The sequence below is a fragment of the Vicugna pacos genome, chromosome 1 (assembly GCF_048564905.1).
Source record: "Vicugna pacos chromosome 1, VicPac4, whole genome shotgun sequence".
Taxonomy (NCBI): Eukaryota; Metazoa; Chordata; class Mammalia; order Artiodactyla; family Camelidae; genus Vicugna; species Vicugna pacos.
Window position 1 is genome coordinate 33,706,236 of NC_132987.1, and position 25,923 is coordinate 33,732,158.

At 39.0% G+C, this 25,923-nt stretch overlaps 1 protein-coding gene across 4 annotated transcripts in view; it reads right to left on the bottom strand.

Moving 5' to 3' along the window:
• The window catches only part of RARRES1 (retinoic acid receptor responder 1), a 115,880-nt gene that overhangs the window by 63,376 nt on the left and 26,581 nt on the right, over window positions 1-25,923 (bottom strand). For 3 of the 4 annotated variants that reach the window (XM_072960001.1, XM_072960009.1, XM_072959997.1), the window contains one exon: window positions 20,105-20,223. The gene's annotated coding sequence lies outside the window, so the exon portion shown is untranslated. Of the gene's footprint in view, window positions 1-20,104; window positions 20,224-25,602; window positions 25,903-25,923 lie in introns of those variants that run through there. The other variant, XM_072959992.1, reaches the window with a different exon arrangement.

The following is a 25,923-nucleotide window of genomic DNA, read 5'->3' on the forward strand; positions in this document are numbered from 1 at the left end:
TCCGGTTTCCAGCATTTTGTTCACATCTCTCTCTCTCCATTCTTATTGCCTTTTCTTTTAGCTTTGTCCTTGAGGATTTTGTTCCCTTTAACAAAATCTTTATATTGTAGTGAGGTTTTAAGAGAGAATGGAGGTAAAAGAGGGTGTTTAATCCACCATGTTTACTGGGATGGTTACATCTTTCTTCAGTGGAATAAAAGGAGTACTTAAAATAGATTCTGTGGAAATTCCACCTAGTTTGAGAAAGCTGTTAAATCACCACATCTCGGGGCCCAGTGCACAACCCTCACTGAGCTGTCTTCCATGTAAAAGGTGAATAATTACTGATGGTTGACTATATGAGTGAATAAATGAATCAGGTGTTCACTGGTAGGGCTGTTGCCTCCTTTGGAAGCTAACGGACTCTAGAAACTCAGAAGCGGGGAGAGCACAGTTGGTTCAGTGAGCTTAGGAACAGCAGCTGCACATATGGTTAGATCACCTGGGAAACGTCTAGAATTATAGACCCCTGAAGATCATTCCAGAACTAACCGAATCCTGTTCTCAGGAACTGGGTCCTGAGGAACCTATGTTTTAATGAAGCAACTGCCAACCTCTAGCCATCTTGTTATATGAGAAAAATAAACCTCCAATGTTTAAGTTATTGCTAATCAGATTTTTTTTTATTGCTTGCAACTAAAAGCATTCCTAACAGATATGCAGGGCTCTTGAGCATCCTGAAACATGGAAATGGGGAGGGTGTCCAATCAGGCGAGTGTGGAAAGGGCTGAGCAAACATGTCCAGGGATACGCAGCCAGCTGAAAGCTGTTCAGGAGAAACAGTGGTGATGGGGAGCCCTTGCAGGTGCTCCCCATGTTCTCAATGCTGACCTGCTCCTCCCCTCGCCCAGCCCAGCACACCTGCTCTCATCTCCCTGGGAGGCACTGGGGGGTGGTTGTCTGGCAATTCCTCCAGTCTCTCTCCTTGTTCCATGTTCCTTCATGTGCTGCATGTCCTAAGCCTCACTTTTTGCTTCTTTAAAGCTGTTTTGGAGTCACAAAGCTCAGCATCGATTATTTTTGGCTCTTTCAATCCCTCTCTGTCAACTTTACCCTTCCATGAGGTCACTTGGTCGCTGTACAAGGAAGCAGGGAAAGAAAAATCCGCAGACTAATTATCTCAATATCTTGCCATCTTTGTTAATAACAACCTACCCATTGTTGCATTCACCCACCTAACCCTACCCTCAGCCAGAGAGGCTGGGTTTACTTCCTGAATCCATGGAGGTCGATTATGCGGGATCCTGCAGAGATGGCAGAAACACGGGGAGTTCTGGGGAGAGGCCAGTGGCTGGGACCCAGGGGAGTTCTCCAAGGAATAACAAAGAGTAAGGGGGTCTTTTTTACTGGAGGGAGAGGAAGTGGATGAACTCCAGGGCCAAAGCCCTGTATTAGGGAGGCACCCCAAAAGGATGAGGGGAGAGGGGACACCCCAAAAGGTCGATGCACGTGCATCTTCTGAAGGTTAAATGTAGCAGAATAACTTCCTGTTCCTAGAGAAAGGGATTCTATGCAGAGATTAGGACCTATGACCTGAAACTTCGCCCTGAGTGGGCAGCATGTGTTACTATGGCAGGCATGAGGTGACACTGAAGACATGGTGGAGAGAGTTAAATGATCCTCATGAAACAACAGCTCTTGGGCAGAAATTAGTGATGACATGGGGAACCAATTGGTGAGCTCCCTGCTGGGGAGAATCTTCTACATATTTACGATCCTTTGGACCATAATCCTGGAGCACTTCACTGCTGTAAGTATCTGAGGAAGGCTCCTGAGGGACCAGGTGCCAAGATGCAGCTGCAGGTTATATCTATGCTTTGATCACAAGACTAGGAGCTAGAGGACACTGCTAGGAGGCAGGACAGGGCCCCGGTGATCTGCTGACATTGATTAGAATTCATTTAGAAAAATGCAGAGAGAATGCAAGTCTCACTTTAGTATGTAACATACACATAGTGTTTTACTTGAAGTGCCCTGAGATGTTTTCTAGAGGTCTCACTGAGCAAGAGATCTAGTGGGATGGATGCAGCTCACTGTCCAGCTGTACACCCCCCGCACCTTTCCCTATCCCCGACTATCCCTGAAGCCACTTCAAGCCAACCAGTGCTTGAGGAAATCAGGTGCTTTGTGATAATGAACTCAGAATTAGAAGTGACTCACTCTCCAGATCAGTTTTGAACTTGATCAATGACTTCCCTCAGTGAATTTTATTTTATTTAACTTTTTTTTGCATTTTAAAAACTTTACTTATGTATGTATTTTACAATATCATTTTTAAGTTGAATTATAGTTGTACAATATTATATGTTACAGGTATACAACACAGTGATTCACAATTTTAAAAGATTATACTCCATTTATAGTTACTATAAAATATTGGCTATATCCCCCCTGTTGTACAACACATCCTTGTAGTTTATTTTATATCTGATAGTTTGTGTCATGTGCATTTTTAATGTCCAGGAAGCACAAATTCTTGTGTGTTCTTTTTTTTTTGAAACTTTTTTTTTTATTGAGTTATAGTCATTTTGCAATGTTGTGTCAAATTCCAGTGTAGAGCACAATTTTTCAGTTATACATGAACATACATACATTCACTGTCACACTTTCCTTTGCTGTGAGCCACCACAAGATCCTGTATATAGTTCCCTGTGCTACACAGTACAATCTTGTTTATCTATTCTACATTTTTAAATCCCAGTCTGTCCCTTCTCACCCCCCATCCCCTTGGCAACCACAAGTTTGTATTCTATGTCTATGAGTCTGTTTCTGTTTTGTATTTATGTTTTGGTTTTTTTTTTTTTTAGATGCCACATATGAGCGATCTCATATGGTAGTTCTCTTTCTCTTTCTTGCTTACTTCACTTAGAATGACATTCTCCAGGGACATCCATGTTGCTGCAAATGACGTTATGTTGTCGGTTTTTATGGCTCAATAGTATTCCACTGTATAAATATACCACCTCTTCTTTATCCAGTCTTCTGTTGATGGACATTTAGGCTGTTTCCATGTCTTGGCTATTGTAAATAGTGCTGCTATGAACATCGGGGTGCAGGTGTCATTTTGAAGTAGGATTCCCTCTGGATATATGCCCAGGGATTCCTGGGTCATATGGTAAGTTTATTCCTAGTCTTTTGAGGAATCTCCATACTGTTTTCCACAGTGGCTGCACCAAACTGCATTCCCACCAGCAGTGTAGGAGGGTTCCCTTTTCTCCACAGCCTCTCCAGCATTTGTCATTTGTGGACTTTTGAATGATGGCCATTCTGACTGGTGTGAAGTGATACCTCATCGTAGTTTTGATTTGCATTTCTCTGATAATTAGTGATATTGAGCATTTTTTTCATGTGCCGATTGATCATTTGTATTTCTTCCTTGGAGAATTGCTTGTTTAGGTCTGCCCATTTTTGGATTGGGTTGTTTGTTTTTTTCTTATTATGTCATATGAGCTGCTTATATATTCTGGAGACCAAGCCTTTGTCGGTTTCATTTGCAAAAATTTTCTCCCATTCCGTAGGTTGTCGTTTTGTTTTACTTATGGTTTCCTTTGCTGTGCAGAAGCTTGTAAGTTTCAGTAGGTCCCATTTGTTTATTCTTGCTTTTATTTCTATTGCTTGGGTAGACTGCCCTAGGAGAACATTTTTGAGATGTATGTCAGATAATGTTTTGCCTATATTTTCTTCTAGGAGATTTACTGTATCTTGTCTTATGTTTAGGTCTTTGATCCATTTTGAGTTTATTTTTGTGTATGGTGTAAGGGAGTGTTCTAGCTTCACTGATTTACATGCTGCTGTCCAGTTTTCCCAACACCATTTGCTGAAGAGACTGTCTTTATTTCATTGTATATTCTTGCCTCCTTTGTCGAAGATCAGTTGACCAAAAGTTTGTGGGTTCACTTCTGGGCTCTCTATTCTGTTCCATTGGTCCATATGTCTGTTTTTGTACCAATACCATGCTGACTTGATTAATGTAGCTCTGTAGTACTGTCTGAAGTCTGGGAAAGTTGTTCCTCCAGGCTCTTTCTTTTTCTTCAGCGATGCTTTGGCAATTCTAGGTTTTTTTGTGGTTCCATATAAATTTTATTATGATTTGTTCTAGTTCTGTGAAATAGGTCCTGGGTAATTTGATAGGGATTGCATTAAATCTGTACATTGCCTTGGGCAGTGTGACCATTTTAACAATACTGATTCTTCCAATCCAGGAGCATGGGATATCTTTCCATTTTTTTAAGTCTTCTTAATTTCCTTAATCAGTGTTTTACAGTTTTCCATGTATAAGTCTTTCACCTCCTTGGTTAGATTTACTCCTAGGTATTTTATTACTTTGGGTGTTATTTTAAAGGGGATTGTTTCTTTACTTTCTTTTTCTGTTGATTCATCATTAGTGTAAAGAAATGCAACTGATTTTTGAATGTTAATCTTGTAACCTACCTTGCTAAATTCTTTGATTAGTTCTAGTAGTTTTCATGTGGACCTTTTAGGGTTTTCTATGTATAGTATCATGTGATCTGCATATAGTGACACTTTTACCTCTTCTTTTCCAGTTTGGATCCCTTTTATTTTCCTCTCTTGTCTGATTGCTGTGGTTAGGACTTCTAAGACTATGTTGAATAGGAGTGGTGATAGTGGGCAGCCTTGTCTTGTCCCAGATTTTAGTGGGAAGCTTTTGAATTTTTCACTGTTGAGCACTATGCTGGCTGTAGGTTTGTCATATATAGCTTTTATTATGCTGAGATATGTTTCCTCTATACCCACTTTGGTGAGAGTGTTTATCATAAATGGGTGTTGAATTTTATCAAAAGCTTTTTCTACATCTATTGAGATGATCATGTGGTTTTGTCCTTTCTCTTGTTGATGTGATGTATTACATTGATTTATGTATGTTGAACCACCCTTGTGTCCCTGGGCTGAACCCAACTTGGTCATGCTGTATAATCTTTTTTATGTGCTGTTGGATTCTATTTGCTAGTATTTTGGTAAGGATTTTTGCATCTATGTTCATCAGTGATATTGGTCTGTAATTCTCTTTTTTGGTGGTGTCTTTGCCTGGTTTTAGTATCAGGGTGATGGTGGCTTCATAGAATGAGTTTGGGAGTATTCCCTCTTTTTCAATCTTCTGGAAGAGTTTGAGAAGGACGAGTATGAGTTCTTCTTTGTATGTTTGGTAGAATTCTCCGGTGAAGCCATCTGGTCCTGGACTTTTATTTGTAGGGAGGTTTTTTATTGCTAATTCAATTTCATTTCTAGTGATCGGTTTGTTCAAGTGGTCAGTTTCTTCTTGATTCAGTCTTGGTGGACTGTATGCTTCCAGAAATTTGTCCATCTCCTCTAGGTTATCCATTTTGGTTCCATATAGTTTTTCATAATATTCTCGTATGATATTCTGTATTTCTATGTTATTTGTTAGTCCCTCAGTGAATTTTAGATCTGTCAATTTTCCACTTTTTATACTCTGAAACTAAGTTATTGGGTGTGTAAGCATTTGAGATTGTGCTATTTTTCTGTTAGATTGATCCTCTGCTCATTACAAAGTGCTCTTCTTTCTGCTGGGGATTCTTCTTGCCTCACAATTTACTCCATCTGATATTAGGATAGCTACACCAGCTTCTTGTGAGCATTTGCATGATGACCCTTTCCATCCTCTCAATTTCAGTCTTTCTGTGTTCTTATATTTAAAATGTGTCTATTTTTAATCCAGTATTAATTTTAGCTTTTTACTTGGTTTATTTAGTCAATTCACATTAGTTATTGGTACAGTTGGGTTTACAGTGACTATCCTACTGTTTGTTTTCTAATTAACCCACCTGCTTTATGTTCCATTTAAATTTTTTCCTTTCCTTCTTTTAGATGACTAAGACTTTTTTTTATCATTCCATTTTACCCCTTCATTAACTTGTCATAGACTTTTTACTTAGTGTTTCTATTTCTTCAGTGCTGATCTCTGGGCTACATACTAAGGCATTACCTTCAGTTCCAGGTTCCACAGGATGAAGAAGAAAAGTAGCAGACTTTCTGAGTGCTAAGAGGTGAGCAATAGATGGCTTAAGCTTAGAAATTAAAGGCTGGATGGATAAATAAAAATGCAGGGCTGAATTAGGTAATTCTCTGAAGGGATCCATAAGATATATGGCTTTACAATGGAAGGGACTACATCTGCAACCACGGAAAACATCATCAGTGCTTTTTACCACAGTTAACTCCTTTTAATTTGCCTTCTGGTCGGGGACCAAATAACCAATCACTATTGGAAATTTATGCCAGATTACCCATGAGTATCTCACATCCAGTATATCCTCCCTCAGTGCCCTAGCTCCCTTCTCTGGACTCGATCTCAGCAATTGCACCACCCTCCATCCAGCCGCCAAGCCGAGGACATGGGCATCATCTTTGGCTTCTCCCTCTTCCTCATCTCTTTTTAATCACCAAATCTGACTGCCTCTTTGTCTTAAAGGTCCCTCACATGCATCCACATCTCTCCATACTCATTCGTACTGCCTCTACCCAGTCTTTTCTATTGCTCAACCACAGAATAGCTCTTATTGACTCAATTTGCTGAATGAACATTCACTGAAACAAACATTTTAAGACAAACAATGACTACCCTCTTGCCATATCAATTAGCTTCTTGTTAGATGCTAAAGGACCCAAAAGAGGGTGGGGGAAGGAAGGGGAGACCTGATACAGCAGGAAGGACTAGTAACAAAGAGCATTATAAAGGATACAAGGATTTAACTCTGTGTGTCCTACACTAGGCTGTGCTTCTCTCCTCATAGTAGGAAACAGAAATGCTGTCCCTGGAGGTCGTAATAACTGAACTGAGTATAACCTGAAAGCCAATTTTCAATTCCCAGGTGTACTGGCTATCTGGGATTTTCAGTGGACTTGATGGATCAGAGTAATGCAAAAAAGCGGGACCTCCAGCCCCAGGGTTTTATAGCATCTATAAAACATGTTGTACAGTTTCTGCTCAATTTTATGCTGTTAAGCTAAACATCTGATATCATATGGCACTTTAAGCACATTGATTTATGATAAGTCAGCAATTGCATCTGTAATAAAAAACCCAAAGTATGGGTTTTAAAAGTAATATACTGTATTTATTATTGACATAAACAGTTACCTGCAGTCCATTTGAACATCAGCTTAGATTTAACTCATGTATTAAAGATATTATGTTTCCCACTCAGCAAGGTCATCACCAAGGTGAAAACTATATATATTTGGAAATGAAAAAGATCAAATGTGTAATGATAAATATTTTTCAAATAAATGATATATAGGATTTCATCTTTCTACATTCCTGATTAATAATCACATTCTGTTTATTTTATTTTTTTACACCCACCTCCTTCCCCTAGTCTCCCAACTCTGGCAATCACTTATCTTTTCTTCATCTCTGTAATTTTCTTACTTCAAGAATGCTGTATAAATGAAATCATACAGTCTGTAAGCTTTTGAGATTAGATCTTTTTTTTTTTCTCATTCAACATAATTCCCTCGAGTCTGTTTAGTTTTATGTGGATAGTCTCATGCTAATTTTGCCAGCATGGATACAACTTGGGTGGCATAATTCAATCAATTTAAGAACTACTTCAATACAAATCAAAGTAAGAGAGTCTAAATTCAAAGTAACTGCATAACAGGGAAATGTTATTTATAATTGAGTCCATGCTAATGAAAGAAAAATGTTTATTTTTAGACAGTGTTAGAGCAAGTGTGGACAAAAATGCATTTAGTTCATCTAAGAGGTGGCTGTCAGCATGACTAAAAAACATCCAGTTTCTCTAATCCTAATTTAAGAGACGTTTTAGTTAAAATTTGGAAAGAAATATGAAAAATTTGGAGAAGATTCCATTTTCATTTTCATTTGCAGAATGTACATTTTTAGTATGCAAGCATTTATTGAGTTCATCCTATGTGTATACAGTAAGCCCCAAAGTAAGTGAAAAACCAAATTTTCAAGGCCCAAAGGCACAGATTTATATTGCCTTCCTTCAACTAGCTTATGTGTTCCTGGCTATTGTTTTTAAGATACTGTATGTGGGCTTATTTATTTTCATAAATAAATTGAAAGTTTGACAGAGGCTCTTTCTTTTCAAATACCTCAACAAAGGGAGGTGTACAGCTGGGGTAAGTTTATTGCTGGGAGCGTTAGCAGGAAATGTCATGAGGTCCCCAGGTTCAGTGATTTTCTAGGGGAACTCAGAACTCAGCCTAAGTCATAGTTATGGTTATGGTTTACTACAGAGAAGAGACACAAAGCAAAATCAAGAAAAGGAAAAGGCAGATGAGGTGAAGTCTGGTGGAAACCAGGCATAAGCTTCTCAGAGTCCTCTCCCAGTGGAGTCACACAGGACAGTGAGTTCGCCTAGCATCAAGTTGTGACAGTACATGTGGAATGTTGCCAATCAGGGAAGTCCATCAGGGACACAGTGCCTAGAGTTTTCCTTGGGGGCTGATCACACAGCACTCTATCCAGCACATAATCCGAATTCTAGGCTCCCAGAAGGAAAGCAGATGTTCAGCATAAACCACACTATTTGTACAAACAGTTCGGCACAGTGAGCCTTATTTATCAGTTAATGGGTGAGAACCCTCCTGAAATCTAAGCTCCCAGACACCAGTCAAGGGCAACCTAGCAAGTAAGCGTTTTCAAGTCTATCAACTTAGGTCTGCTACGTTAACTGTTTTCTGTATGTAAGGCCACTGAGTGTAACATCTATCAACCTGGTCTCCATCTCTGACTGCTCTGTCTTACAACACAGGTGGAGATGAGTGTGATTTGTTGACTCTCAGCTAAATAATATGGCAGGAACAAATGAAGAAGAAAGAGGCTAGCCGACATGCCTCTTTCTCCTAGCAGGAGAAAAAAAGAAAACACAGCTACAAAAAACCCAACCAAAAAAATCAACACACAAAACTTTAAGATGAAGAACACTATCTAAAAAATGGATTCAAATTCACTGTCCTTATCAACAAAGTCTATATTGTGGCTTGAGATATTGATAATGGCATACAGAACATCCCAACTAACAACACATTTAAAATATTATTTCATTAAAAAATCTCATCTTTTAAAATTTGTGTGTGTGTGTTCATTATAATAAGGTCCTAGTACTCTGATACATGTATACATCTTGAATCTAAATAAATATGTATATATTAGGTGCATTCAACCTGTTTTACTAATAGGGGTTAGTAACTACAGTCCCCCCTCAGTATCTGTGGGAGATTGGTTCTAGGACCTGCCATAAATACAAAAATCCATGGATGCTCAAGTCTTGGAGTTGGCCCTTCGAACCTGCGGGTGTGGAACCTGCAGGTATGGAGGGCTGACTGTACTACCTTTGGGTCATACCATTTTAAAACCGGAAAAAAAATACATTTAGTCCCAGATAATTTCCTTATTTTATATTGCAGCATTATTCACAGTAGCCAAGATATGGAAACAACCTAAGTGTTCATTGACAGTTGAAGAAAACATGAGATGTATAAAATGGAGTATTATTCAGCCGTGAAAACAAGGAAATCCTGCCATTTGCAACAACATGGATGAGGCTGGAGGATGTTATGCTAAGTGAATTAGCCAGACAGAGAAAGACAAATATCGCATGGTGTCATTTATATGTGGAACTTACAGTAGTGGAGAGTAGAAAGATAGTTGAGAACCAGAGGCTGGAGTGGGAGTAGGAGAAAATGGGAGATACTGACCACACAGTATAAACTTCCAGTTATCAGACGAATTAGTTCTGAAGATCCAATGTATGGTATGGTAACTACAGTCAATAATAATGCACTAGCTGAAATTTGATTTTTAAAAAAGTAGATTTCAAGTGTTTTCATCACACATGAACAATGATAACTATGAGGTACTGAATATAATAAGTAGCTTGATTGTAGTAACAGTTTCACAATGTATATATATATATCAAAACATCATATTGTATACCTTAAATATATGCTATTTTTATTTGTCAATCATATTGCAATTAAGCTGATGGGTAAAAATAAGAAAACTGAAGCCCGGGGGGGTAAAGTTGACTTGTCCAAGGTGACAAAGAAGTTAGTAATAGGGCCAGGCTAGAACCTGCATCATCCTTGAGCCAAGCAGGTGTGTCTGACAGGATCTAAGAGGCCTGGGAGTCACAGGTTTTTGTGGAGAAGGAATGAATGAGCTACCTTTCTCCCTGTCTCTTGTTTCCCCCGTGTCATCCTGCTCTGATGTCATATTTTCCATATTCTTCTTTCACAGGGGGAAAGGGCTGCCGTGGCTTGCCTCATCTAGACACAGGGGAGGGGGATTTACACCCAGTTTTTTCTCTGGTAGGTAATTTCACCTTCGAGTGTACCATTGCTGGTTAGACATTGGCCAGGATTACAATTGCTCAGAATTGTACCATTAGTGTATTATTAGACAATATTTTACTTCTTTCCAAGTTAGTAGCTGGAATTGGAGAAAAATTAATAATAATCCCTTATGTTTTCATAAGACTTCCCCAATTATCTTCCCCTCTGCATAGTATCAATTGGTTATTGCTTAAACCACTAAATTTTGGGATAGTCCATATAACCAGAAAAGAATGGGTAAAACTATTCATTCTGTCCAATAAAAACAGAGAATTCAATTCAAAATGGGCAAAGGATCTGAAAAGAACATATTTCTCCAGAGAAGATTTACGAAGTGTAATCAGCATGAGAAGATTCCCCAATACCATTAACCATCAGGAAATGCAAAGCAAAGAAATATGGCTTCACATCCACTAAGGTGGCTATAAGAAAAAAGACAAGACAATAAGAGATACTGGCAAGGATGTGGAGAAACTGAAACCCTTATACATTACTAGTGAAAACTGAAAACGTATGTCCACAAAAACTTGTATACGAATGTTCATAGCAACCTTATTCATAATAGCCAAAAAGTGGAAACAATTCAAATGCCCATCAAGTGATGAAAAGATAAAGAAAATGTTGTGTAGTCACACAATGGACTATTATTTGGCAATTACAAGGAATGAAGTACTGATACATGGTACAGCCGGATGAAACCTGAAAACATTTTACGAAATGAAAGGAGCTAATCATAACATGCCACATATTGTATGATTCTATTTGTATGAAATGTTCCAAACAGGAAATATGTTAGTAGTTCCTGAGGGCTGGGTTGGTGGGGGTAGTAAGGGGAAATGGAGAATGAATGCTAATGTGTATAGGGTTTCCTTCTGGAGTGTTAAAATGTTCCAGAATTAGAGGGTGGTGATGGCTGCACAACTCTGTGAATATACTAAAATCCATTGACTTGTACACATTAAATGGTTGAATTGTATGGCATGTGAGTTGTATGTCAAGACTGTCTAAAAAGACTTCATTAAGGAAATAAAAATGCAAGCCACAGACTGGGAAACATTATTTACAAAATATAATCTAATTGAAGGACTTATATCCCAAATATATATTAAAAAAACTCTTACAGTGAAAAAAATGTGAAAATGAATATATGTATGTTCATGTATAATTGAAAAATTGTGCTCTACACTGGAATTTGACACAACATTGTAAAATGACTATAACTCAATAAAAATGTTTAAAAAATAAAATTAAATTTTAAAAAAGACAAAAAAAACCTCTTACAACTAAATATTGGGAACACAAAGAACTCAATGTTTTTAAAATGGGGAACAGATGTGACCAGACAATTCACAAAGTAAATGGCACACCTCTCCACCTCTCATGAAAGACTTTGGGCACTGAGTCTCTCATGAGCTTCCCTGGCAGACAGCATTTCACACACACCGTCACAACTTATTGCTGGCGGAATTAAGCACATCTGTGTGATTTGCTGCGAGAGGACTCTTGGAAGCTTGTTCCTGCTCCTCTGGACTTCACCCCATGCACCTGTCCTTTGCTGAGTTTGCTCTGTGTCCTTCAGCTGTAATCAGTCATAACCGCAAGACTGACTATAGGCTGAGTTGTGAGTCCTCCTACAGAATCATTGAACCTGGGGGTGATCTTGGAGAAACCCAACACAGGAGGTGATCCTAGGAGACAGTAAGAAGGGATGGGCTGATGACCTTAAAGGGATATATTATCAAATCAATTACCAGAGTGGGCAAATGGGGCAAAATTTTTCTAGGGAATTTGGAACAAATATAGAACATGCTTCAGAATTATCTACTTATGTGGCAAGGGGGATGTGATATTATCCACCAACTCCCAAGTTGGCATTAATTATCTGGAACTTCTAGCCTACCCTGTGCATGAGCCCAGTAGCCTCTGGTGGCCACAGCCTGCCCTGAAGCAAAGAGCTGCAGCTGGAAGTTGGGCTGGCATGGGCAGCAACGCTACCTGCCTGTGGAGGACACAGTGGGCCACTTCTGCCACAGCCCCTAAGAGGCGTGAAGTTAAACATGAAGTAGGACTATTGCCCAGTCTTTCACAAGCTGCCTGCTGCCTTCCCTGGACACACAGAGAGGATGAATTACTAGTGTCTCTTTCCATCCAGGGAGCTTCCCAAGAGAGGCCACCACAAGCTGCAGCGTGGCCCAGGGCACCACGAGCACAAGGCGGAGGTTGTCTTATCTATTCAAAATAGAGATACAGTCTTTCTCCTCTCCTCTGCCCTCAGGTCCTGGGCACAATAAGCCCCGCCTTGGTTTACTGTTTCTGGTTTTACCTCTTTACCAGCTCAGTCTAATGGCTAGGTCACTGGGAGGCTTCCCCTTCCCCAGATGGGGCACTAGATGGAGCCTCTATCAGGCTACATACGGAGGGGCACTCTGTTTGCCTGGGTATTGTGTGGGGCCACTGGGGCTGACCCACCCAGCCTGCTCTGTTAGAGTTCCCACGTTCCGCAGAACCCTCTGGCTTACTTACAGTTTCCTCATTCTGCCTTTTCCTACTTACATAGCTGGAAATTCATCATCTATAACGTGAGGATACTAAGAGTACCTACCTCAGTGAGTTGCTATGAGGACTACGTAAGATAAGTAAGTGCTTAAAACAAGACTCGGCACACAGCAAGCACTCAACTATTATTATTACATATTAACTATTATTATTAGTGTTAACTATCATTGCATATGTACAATTAGTGGCAGATGTGTATTTATTGGAAGAAATAGAATGCCTAGATTGCCCTGACCTGCTCACGGCAATGCATCAGCAGACTAGAATTGCAATAGATTCTTCAGGAACTCTTAGCCAATTTTCAATTTCAGCTTTTGCAAAATTTTCAGAAGTTCTAGGTGAAATGCTATTCCTGTCAAACAGCTGTGAGTGATTTTCATGTCAACTCCTAAATTCGAGGCTGCTAGGCAGACTTAGTGGAACTCTTGCTCAAGAAATGGGAGGTAATAAAGTGGTAAGTCTTCTAAGTTCACTGTCACCCTCTGCTATCCATGCACTTTAATCTGTCCTTTAAAAAAAAGCTCAATATTTACGGAGCAGATTTGAAAACCTTTCCCTCCATAACTGCTTGTGGGGAGCACAGAGGAGCCACAGACAGAAAATTCATAATGCTCAAATGAGAGACACACAAAAGTCACAGGGGCTCACGAGCGCAGTGAGACAGTCCTGTGGTCACACGTGATGAATGACGGACGCTTAGCAAGCACAGTGGAAGGAAGAGGGTGCTCCTGAGAACTCCCTCGTGAAGACTGCACTGCGGGTGATTTGGAACAAGAGCATAAGCCAGAACTCAGGATGGCCTGGCAAGTGGAACAAAGGCTCTAAGACCCAAATAGAACCCAGCTAGCAAGTGACAACATGGTAGAACTTCCTCAGTGTGGAGAGATTCAGAATGGAGATGACTTCTTAGCCACACACGGCTAAGGGCTCTCATCTGGAGAGACTTAACTGTTGACATCAGAACTCAATGTGTATCATTTATTGCTAGTTTTATTAATCATGGTTATGTTTACTGAATATTGACCTTATTCTAAAATGGGAAGTTGAGCTATTCTCAACTAACATTTTGTGGTCTTTATTAAGACTCTTAGAACCTTTTTCGATGTATCCTAATTTGAGTGTGCTATCCTTTTTCTGCTGGAACTCTCCTGATAAAATATCTATTGAAAAATAACGTCTATATGTCACTTAATTAATTTGATAACAAATATGCCTGATATTGATGACAACACAGCTCTATTCTGTGAACTTAACTTTTTCTTTTAGATTTGAAAATTATCTGCTTTTTGAAGAATAATGAATGTTAAAGACTTACAGTTTAATATCCTAGATTTGTTAAGATTTCTCTTTCCCTTTAATCCATGAGGTAATCAATTTAAGGATTTCCTAGTCCTTAAGATTCATCCTTGTCAAGGTTTAAAAAAATGTATAAATATGTTAGGAATTCATTTAAAGATCAATTTGATGAGGGTAGTGTTAGGGGAGAAACTCTAAAAGCAAAGCTAAGAGATCTGCGTTTCATGTTCGAAGACTGTTTTAAGTGAAAAAGTCACTGCCCTTGGCTGGACAGGGGTCTGGAGGAGTGCAGGTAGACCCGCCCTCTAGATCTCTAAGGCTGTGCAGGACACTTCATCAAGGACAAAAACACCAAGCTGTTAACATCTACATACATCAAAGAGCCACATGATCATGGTTTAGTTCTCACTGCTTACAAATTTTGTTCTTAAGTTAGCTAATTTGAGTTATCAGATCAAACCTACCACACACTATTTAAACCAGAACATGCTGAATTTAGCCTTTCAAAAAGCTCCCTCCTCTTAAGCATGTTAATATGGGCTTTTCAAAAAAAGATTTGTCTCTTGGAAACTCTTGCCTAGTTTATCTAATAAACACAGGGAGTAGGTTTCTAAAGAGAGTCATTATCCAAAAACAAACAAACAAAAAAACCTGAGCAGGCTGTACTAGAATCTACCCCTTAAAGCAGCACTAGAGTGACATCCACTGGCCAGTTTTAGTGACTATGAGAAAGAGAGAGAGAGCTTAACTCTGATAAGTGACAAAAAAAGAGAACAGTCGAAGACAGATGATCCACATAGCTGAATACATCTATCCAAAGGCAAATGACTCCTACCTTTACAAACTTACATCCATGATTGTATACATTTCTTCATGCTATTTTTGTAAATCTATGCCACATATGCTAATCCAGGTTGGCAAAAATTCAAAAGCTTTACAAATATGAGAAAACAGGTATTTTCACGACACAAAATGTTACAAACCCTCTAAAGGGAAATTTGGAAATTTGGCAACACTTAACAAAACCACGTATGCATTTATCATTTGACCCAGTGATCACACTTCAGCCTGAAGACAAACTTTTGACAATATAAAAATACATATGTACAAGGTTATTTATTATAATACGATTTATAATTACAAAGTATTGAAAACTGAACAAATGCCCCAATATAGGAAAGTGGTTGAAAAAACTGTGGTATACACATACAATACAGTACTATGCAGGGATAAGAAAAGAAAGAGAAAGATCTATATGAACTGATAAGCAGCACTTTTCAGGATAGATCATTAGGCAGAGAGAAACTATTTCTAATGATTGACATCTGTATCAATGCTGTGGGGGTCGGGGTATAGCTCAGTTGGTGGAGTACACGCTGAGCATGTGCGAGGTACTTGGTTTGATTCCCAGTACCTCCACTTGAAGAAGAAAAGAAAAGAGAGGGAAACCAAAATGTATCAATGCTGTTTTTTTGGCCTAATCCAGGAGATCACTTAAACTTCTCATACTAGAAATTCGTGGTGAATAAGGAATAGTAGAGATAGATGAGGAAGGCATTTCAAGCCAGGTGTGATACCTGTCTTTGTCCTCTGTGGGTCAGCCCTCCTGACAAACTAAGACAATCTATTTGGGGCAGTCATTCCTCTAGAGAGACAGACAGATATCTGAAGCAGATAATACAAGTATGTGTCTGGGTTTAGACGTGTGAACTGAATCACGCTTTGACTCTGCCACTTGTAGTGTTTACAGACAAATTACGCTTGAACAGATAGCAGCAGGTGGACCAGAGTCTAGTAAGTTTGTTTACTACAAGATTTTACACTGATCTGTTTGACATGGGTGTGTGTTGATTTAAATTTCAAACTTAGAGTAGGGAAGACATTACATCTTCCCAAATTGTAAAATCTGCCCTGCTTCTGTAAAGGAATGCCCATATTTCCCTTTCTATTCTTGTTCTTCCAACAGGATGGCCATTTAAATTTAATTCAATTTAATTTAATCTAATTAATTTTTTTCTCATCCTTTTTCTTCTTTTCACTTTGAATTTCAGAGGTACCTTTGCTGAAGTTTTGTTATAGTACAATTTTTATAGTACTGTATTTCTTTCTTCTATTAAGCTACAGGTTTCTTAATATTTTCCCTTGAAAAAAAAAAATCCACCTGTGCTGCAGGAACTGGGAGCTGGAAAGGCTTTGCACACATCAGAAGCCCTGCACTAAGCACAGGAGCGCTGGAGACAAAACCCTTCCTGCCTGAGATGTCTCTCTTGCGCCGCCTACTGACAAAGCATAACATGGCGCCAGTTGGCAAAGGAAGCATATTTAAACCATTGGGCTAGGTGAAAAAGATGAACTGGAGCTGAGACAGTAAACTCATAACCTGCCTCAAGACTGTCCATATACACTTCCTATGGCTGTTCCTCTAACAGCTTAACTCTTTCTTAAAATATTTCCTCATCCTTTGTCTTTCTCTTCCTCAATATGTAAGTCATCAACATGCGCACATTTTTCCATTGTTTCTATTCATATGTATGTATATATACGTGTACATTTTTTCTTTTACCAAGAGAGTTACTTTAAATTTTTCTAATTAGAAAATATAATATTGCCTGTTCTTTCCTGACTCCCTCCACCTGCTACGAAGGAGGAAAAATATGGTGAGTTTATTTTTGCAATTAGGCTGTGAAACAGATTTCCACAACTACGGTAGATAAATAGATAAATGTATAGGTAGCAGTAGGCATATAGATGAATGCGTAGCTGGACACATACAGAGAAAAACAGAAACAGACTGCAAGATAAATGTGTACATAGTTAACATTCATAGTAAGAGAGACATATCTTTACTAAAAATGGAAGTCTGTAGGGCATAAATGTAATCATTGGTGCTAGAAATTTGGGGCAATTATGGATGGCATTTCATCCTAGGCATTGTACCTATCTTTGTTCTCAATGTGCCAGCCTTTCTCCTCTTCATTCTGACATATTCACCAATTTAGCATCTTTGGGGTCAGGTCCCTTCTCTCTAGTTTTCAAAACAGATAATAATAAGAATGTGCCAGTCTGGGCGTCTGTGTATGAATGGAAACACACCTATTTACTCTTACACATTACCCTCATGTACTTAAAGCTCTAGCGGTCAAGCTGGGTTCGGAGGATCAGAGACTCTGAGCTCTGAGGTGTAAGAACTCTCCCCTTCCCGTTTTTCATTCTTCCCAGTGGGAAATCTCCTGTTCTTCTGTATGGGCATGCCCATATTTAATCTCGAATGCTGCTTTTCCAAGGGCTGGTTTGAGTGTTCATTTTTTTCTTATCTTTTCCCCGTCATTTTGTAATTCTGCATTGTGTAACTTTTTACTATTGTTTGGTCCTATTGCCTCACATATTTCCAATATTTCCATAGACTTTTTGCATTCTTAATGAAATTTTTCATGCAGTGTAATAGTCATACATATAAACCATGTAATATCTTTTGCAATCCCTTTCCTTCTTTTAAGCCATGGTTTGAAGTCAGTTACACAGTACTTTACTGGTTAATCTTTGTTCACTCACTGATTTGTATTGTAACTCCAGTGAATTATTTACGCTGCACCTTCAGGACTCGAGTTTGCTATAAACAAATGAGGGAAACAACAGAATTATTCCACTAGCAGTGTATAAAATAAATCTAAGTGGTTCTTATGTATTTTGCTATATAATAAAAAAGCATTATTTATAGAGCATGCAAACATTATTTCAGACCTTTGAAAAAAAGTTTGGCTGCAGAGGTTCTGATCCATAAAGACTGCTCTTTGGCTTTATGTATGTATGTATGTATGTATTTATTTATGTATTTATTTATTTATATATTGAAGTTGTCAGTTTCCAATGTTGTGTCAATTTCTCATGTACAACATGTTTCAGTCATACATATACATACATATATTCGTTTTCATATTCTTTTTCATTATAGGTTACTACAAGATATTGAATGGGTTCCCTGTGCTATACAGAAGAAACTTGTATATCTATTTTATACACAGCAGTTAGTATCTGCAAATCTTGAACTTCCCAATTTATCACTTTCCACCCCCTTCTCCCCTGGTAGCCATAAGTTTGTTTTCTATGTCTGTGAGTCTGTTTCTGTTTTGTAAATAAGTTCATTTGTGTCTTTTTTCCTTTTTTTAGATTCCACATATGAGTGATATCATACGGTATTTTTATTTCTTTTTCTGGCTTACTTCATTTAGAATTACAATCTCTAGGTCCATCCATGTTGCTGCAAATGGCATTATTTTGTTCTTTTTTATGGCTGAGTAGTCTTTGACTATATAAATATACTACAACTTTTTTTATCCAGTCATCTGTTGATGAACATTTGGGTTGTTTCCATGTCTTGACTATTATAAATAGGGCTGCTATGATCACTGGGGTGCATGTTCTTTTCAAATTAGAATTCCCTCCAGATCTATACCCACAAATGGGATGGCTGAATCATATGGTAGGTCTACTTTTAGTTTTTTTTTAACTTTTTTTTATTGAGTTATAGTCATTTTACAATGTTGTGTCAAATTCCAGTGTAGAGCACAATTTTCCAGTTATACATGAACATACATATATTCATTGTCACATTTTTTTCTGTGAGCTATCACAAAATCTTATACATATTTCCCTGTGCTATACAGTATAATCTTGTTTATCTATTCTACATTTTGAAATCCCAGTCTGTCTCTTTCCACTCCCCGCCCCATTGGCAACCACAAGTTTGTATTCTATGTCAATGAGTCTGTTTCTGTTTTGTATTTATGTTTTCTTTTTTTTTTTTAGATTCCACATATGAGCAATCTCATATGGTATTTTTCTTTCTCTTTCTGGCTTACTTCACTTAGAATGACATTCTCCAGGGACATCCATGTTGCTGCAAATGGTGCTATGTTGTCGGTTTTTATGGCTAAATAGTATTCCACTGTATAAATATACCACCTCTTCTTTATCTACTCTTCTGTTGATGGACATTTAGGCTGTTTCCATGTCTTGGCTATTGTAAATAGTGCTGCTATGAACATCAGGGTGCAGGTGTCTTTTTGAAGTAGGGTTCCTTCTGGATATATGCCCAGGAGCAGGATTCCTGGGTCATACAGTAAGTCTATATTTAGTTTTTGGAGGAATCTCCATACTGTTTTCCACAGTGGCTGCACCAAACTGCATTCCCACTAGCAGTGAAGGAGGGTTCCCTTTTCTCCACAGCCTCTCCAGCATTTGTCATTTGTGGACTTTTGAATGATGGCCATTCTGACTGGTGTGAGGTGATACCTCATCATAGTTTTGATTTGCATTTCTCTGATAATTAGTGATATTGAGCATTTTTTCATGTGCCTATTATCATTTGTATTTCTTTGGAGAATTGCTTGTTTAGGTCTTCTGCCCATTTTTGGATTGTGTTGATTTTTTTTTTGTTATTAAGCTATATAGGCTTTAATTATTTTAGATTCATGACTTTGTATCCAAAAGACATTAAGACTAGTATTTATTGCTCATACTTTTTTTTTCATATGAGGACATGGACATGCTTAAAAATCCTACTATAACATTGGTATTCCAATAAAGTATGCAATCCCAAATATGATTTTCACTGATGAGAAAATTAAGGTGCAGAAATCTGCAATGAGCCCACATAGTGAATATCTTCTTTTTGAAAAAAGCACTTCTATTTCAAGCAACTCTTAAAATTATGCTTTATAAAGACATCATTTCAACTTTATGTCATGCTGTTGTTCCTTATAAATAAGTGAATTTTATATTCTGGGCAAAAAATGTAAATATTCAGAGTGGACTTCCTTGCAAATATATTGCTGAGAGAAATGTTAATAAACGAATAAGAACTTACCTGAGTCCCAGAGCTGAGAGGGGAAGGAAGAGCTTTCTCCACATGGGGGGCAGTCAAAGGCAAGGTACCAGGCAAACTGTGAGGGGAGACACAGACTCTCAGGTCATGAATGGTAATGCCTGAAAAGAAAAGGTAAAGAAAAGAAAAGAAAAAGTAAAAGGACTTAAACGATTGACTAGTAGGTGAATTAGCCAAGGCTTCCCAGACCTCTTAGTGGATGCCTTTGCATAATCTGGGCAACTAGTTTTGCCAATTAAACTTTAAAATATAAGGGCCATCTTATGCTGCTAAAAGCACATATTTTTCTTTTAAAATTGGTACCTCATTCAAGTAAGAATCTACAAAGTTTTCATTCCTGTGATTATATAAAATTGACCAGAGATTATAACATATTTTTTATGAGTTGATAAACAGAAAAGTCAGACTTAAATTCTAGTCCCAGGATTTAAATCAATCTAGTTATTTTTACCAGACTTCCAAAATCTTTCCTTGGCACATCTTCCACAAAGAATTGGATGAAGCTGATATGGCTGTTGATGTGATTTTGAATCTCTTTCTAAGCCTTTGCATATGATCTTGCTTTTGCCTGAAATACCTTCAATCTCCTCCCCTTTCCCTGCTCAATCTTCTTCATTCTTTGAAATCAAGTTCACTTATCACTGATTCTGTGCTCCCAAGCAGAACCTGACACCCCTCTCTTGTCCCATGTTAGAAACTCACACTGCAGGTGGGGAGGGGTGAGGGTGGAGCAGACTCAGGAGGGGAAGAAGGTATTGAGGAGGACTATGTGGTTCCCAGCTTGGATTCGGAATAGGATGGGGATAGGGGAGTTCTGAACCACACACCCCTCAGGACAAGTGGCAGAAGTAAAGGCAGGTGAAAGCTGAATCTACTTAGATTTTTGAGAGATCCTTACTCTCACTTCTACCCGTGGGGCTAACTTTGCTCCAGAGGCTGCAGTCATCCCCACACCAATGAAACCAGCTGGTCAAACGAATGGCCTCATGTCCCAGCCAGATGATAAAGTCTACACCTATACTCATTCCCACTTTTCCATCACTCGATAATTACAAAGTAGGTGAAACTTGGTTGACTCATAATAGGTCAATGCAGGCAGAATGAGCATGTTTACTGTGTAGGCAGGAATGGGTTTTTCCAAAGAAGTATGCTTTCCTTGCTACACCATGAGCTGGTGCAACTCCCTCTTGATTTAAAGGCCTCATCCATCTACTTCAGCATTTTTTCAAGCTAGGTCCTGTACAAGGTGTTTGAGATACAAAGATGCATGAGGCTCTCAGGAGATCAAAGTCTGGTGGACATACTTTCAGACTTATAGAAAGGTTGTAAGATTAGCACAAAGAATTCCCATATATCCTGTACTCAGATCCCCCAAATATTAACATTAAATTTTTTTAAATGTTAACATTAAATTTTTTAAAATGTTAACATTTTTACCACATTTGATTTCTTTCTCTCCCTCTGCATACATATATAAGTATATATATGTGTGTGCATACACACATACATGTTTTTTGGAACTTTTTGAAAATAAGTTGCTGTTAAGTTGGCACTAAATATCTCAGTGAGTATTTTCTAAAATGAAGTATTTTCTCTTTCATAACCATACTGCAATCGTCAAAATCAAGAAATTGACAGTGATAGAGTATAAATTATCTAATCACAGGCCTTATTCAGATTTTGTCAACTGACTCAGTAATGTTCCTTACAATTACAGAAATTCTGGATCACGTGTTGCATTTAATGGTCACATCCCTTTGGTCTGCTTTACTCAGAAATGGTTCCTTAGCCTTTTATGACATTTACTTTTTTGAGGAATACAGGCCAGTTATTTTGTAGAATGTCCCTCAGTTTGGGTTTGTCTGAAGTTTCCTCATGATTAGATTTAGGCATGAACTTTTGGTAGGTCTACTATGGAGGGCTGTATCCATTTCAGTGCATACTATCAAGAGGCACGTGATGTCAGTTTATCTCAGTGCTGGTCATATTAACTTTGATTAAGGTGATGTGTGATTAAGGTTTTTCTCTTTACAATTAATATGTGTCTGTGAAGAGATACTTTGAGACTATGTATGTACCTTGTCACTCCTCAAAATTTCACCCACTAATTTTAGCAACCACTGATGAGTCTTGCCTGAATCAATACTATGATGGTTGCTAGATTGTGATGCTGTACTTCCATTGTTTTTTCTACATTTATTAGTTGGGTCTCCACTGCAAGGAAAAGCTTTCCCTTTTCTCCCATTTTTTTGTTTGTCTGTTTAGTATTTATCCCAGGTCCAAGATAAGAATGCACACTATTTCCACCGTTATCTAACACTGAACCTGAGATATTAGCTAGCACAATTAGACAGATGATGTCCAACTGTTTTGCCTCCTAAAAGCACCTATCCCTTAACTCCATACTTCCCATAAGCCCTATACAGGATCCACGGCTTGCTCTGCTCTGGTAAGACTGTGCCTACCCACATAGCTCTCCCTTACAAGAGTACACAATAAATCTAGTTTTGTCTTTTTTAGTTCACCTATTGGATGGTTCTCTCTTTATCCTTTGACAAACCAAACCATAAACTAACTAAAAAGATCATTCTGATCGCTGTGTGGGCCTAGAAATGCAATAGTGGAAGTAGGAAGCCAATTAAGGCTGTTAAAAATCTTGAGTGGGAAGCAAATCCCTGGAGTTAGGGGAAAAATTTACACTAAAAAATTATACAGAAAAATATACCATAAGCATAGTCAAGAGAAATATTTGCAACTCACACCACTGACAAAGAGCCAATTCATTAATAAGAGAAAGCAAATGACTCATCTGAAAAAACAAGCAAAGGATATGAGATGAATTACTACAAAATATAAGTGGCTATTAATCATATAAAGAGGTTCAACCTGCACTCTAACAGAAGTGCAAATTGAGACAAAACCATGATAGCCATTTTTCATTTACTAGATTAAAGACCAAAAATCTGATAACAAGCTTGATTAGGGATGGTGTGGGAAACAGGTTCTTTCCGGCATTGCTGATGGGAGTGTCAACTGGTACCAACTGATGGGAGTGTCAACTGGACTTTCATGGAAAACAATTTGACACTATTTAACAAAAATTTAAAAGTATAGCTATTTGACTTACCAATTCTACTTTTAGGAATTTATTCTACAGGTAGATGTGAAATGACCATTGTCCAAGCAATTCATTGCAGGACTGTGTACAGTAGTTTGTAAACAACTTAAATGTCCACCAATACGGGAGTTGCCAAGAAAAGTGTGACACACCCATACAACAAAATCCTTTGCATATGTTACAAAAAAATGAAGGCAATTGCTGTTATACTGTTGGGTTCAAAGAAAATAAAGAACTGTGTGGGATATCTCTGGGAAGATACAAAGGAATCTAGTAATAGTGATTACTCCCCAAAAGAACTGGGGATTGAAAGAAAAGATTTGCCTTGAGCTCCATTCTCTTTGGTACTGTTTGAATGTCATACTAGGTATATTCATTTCTCATTAAAAGTAAGCAAAAAAAAAAAAAACTAAAGATCTGTTGCAGTTGTGCAAATGATACAGTCTTACAAGAACAGTAGTGGTGGACATCATGCATGGATTCAGGATACGTTTTAAAGGGAAGTTGACAGGAAAATTCCAAAGGTGGAGTAGATGTGGGTGATGAGATAGGTATGCTGTCAAGGATGACCGCTAGGCTCGTGGCTGGCAACTGGTGGAGAGATGTGCCAGTTACTTTGCTGGTGAGCAATTAGGGAGGAACAGGTATAAAATGTCTGAGAGAACTCAAGGATTGTGTGCAGGATATGCAAGGTTTGAAATGACTATTGGTCATCCACGTATAGATGTCAGCAGGAAAAGCAGTCTTACTGCTCAAGAAAGGAGTTCAGAATTGAGGTATTTTGGAGGTATCAGCATGTAAATCAGCACCAATAAATAGAAATATAATGTAAGCCACATACATAATTCAAAATTTTCTATCAGCCACATTAAAAGGTAAAAGCAGGTGAAATTAATTTTAATATATTCTATTTGATCCAATATATGTAAATATTATCATTTTAACATGTAATCAGTATAAAAGTGAACAAGGTATCTTATATTCATTTTTTCATACTAAGTCTTTGAAATTTGGTGTGTATTTTACACTTACAGCACATTTCAATTAGGACAAGCCATGACACATGATATGTATGAAGTGTCAACTTGTCACGTGGTGATGGCTACCTATTGGACGGTACAGAACAGTGATGATATTTGAAGCTATGGGACTGGATGAGTGGAATTGAGTTCAGGACTGGACTCTGGAGCACTTGATCAGGTAGAAGAGGAGCTGACAAGTGACACAACAAATAAGAGCCCAGTAAACCAGAAGAGAAACAAGGCAAGTGTAGTGTCAAGGGGGCCATGAAGGGAGGGGCTGTCAACTGCATCAACTGATGCTGAGAAGTGGAGTAAGATGAGGGCAGAGAAGCGGCCACTGTAACTGGGAAGATGGGAGTTGCTAGTCATCTTGGCAAGGCAGCTCCTTTAGACTGGGGGCTCCTCCTTTGGAGCTGAAGAGAGAGCATGAGATGGAAAGTGTAACCATCTTATGTGGACATCGCAAAGGCAACACGGTCAAAAATGATCTATCTTCTCTGGCATCCTCCCTTACTCTCTTCTTTTCCTATATTCTCACCTGTATTTGGGGCGCACGCTAGAAATTTGGGAGACAATCTCAAGTCCTTCCTTTCTCTCAGACCTCATAAGCTATTATTCACAAAGTCATCCCCATTTCACCTCCTAAACACTCTGCTTCATTTGTCCCATCCCTATTCCCCTGTACAGGCCCTTGCCACCTCTAATCTTCTTGATAGCTAATAATCCTCATCGTTATCCAACCTCTAGCTTTGTCACCCTCAAAATTCTGTTGGCAAGCCTGGCACCCCCTCACCCCTCCAAAAGTGGGGGGTCGGGTTGTGTTGCCAGATGGAATTTTTACAAACACGTCTTGCATTCTTGCTACTCTGCTCTGGCTCCTCCTGGAGCTGGTTAGTTGTGTCTACTCTGGAGTTCCTTCTCTCATTCTCAGACCAATACAAGCGCGCGCACACACACATCCTTGTTTCATGCTTGAATCTTTATTATCCCTCCTAACGCCCCCTCCTCACTCCTCCATAACCCACGCCCTCATACAGGTATCACTACTGGCTCATTCTTACTAATTCTAACTTACGTATGAACTTCAAAGACCCTCAGCACTCTTCACCCCCTCCGCCGCCACTTTTCCGCCAAAGCTGGTTAAACTTATTCTCTTTCTCAAACGCTTCTCCCACGCATCCCTATAGAATTCCGTGCTTATTCCAGCCACCGTTCTCACTACATTCGTCCATTCACCATACCGTCCTTTAAAGTACCGGTATCTGTCGCTCTCTCCAACTAAACCGTTAACTCTTATGAGGTCGGAGAGTTTGTCTCACTCCATTTTGTATTCCCAGTACCTGGCAGGTGACTTGACAAATTATAAGGTGCTCAATCAACTGTGTGGAATTAAGAGCTGCCAAAGAGGCTGCGGAGAGCAAAGCTGCGAGAAGGGCGGCGCGCGCTTTCGGGTCCCTAGCGCAGGTGGGACCCCGCAGGAGGAGCCTGGCTTCGGGCCGCAGCGGGGAGGCCCGCACTTTCCCGGCAGAGCGGCGCCGGGTCGGCAGCCGGAGCAGGGCAAGAAGCAGCAGAGCAGCGCGGTCGGCGGCGGAAGGCCCGGGGCAGGTGCCTGAGACAGTCCGGGAAGAAAGCGAACGCCGCCGCCACGCCTCCTTCCTCGC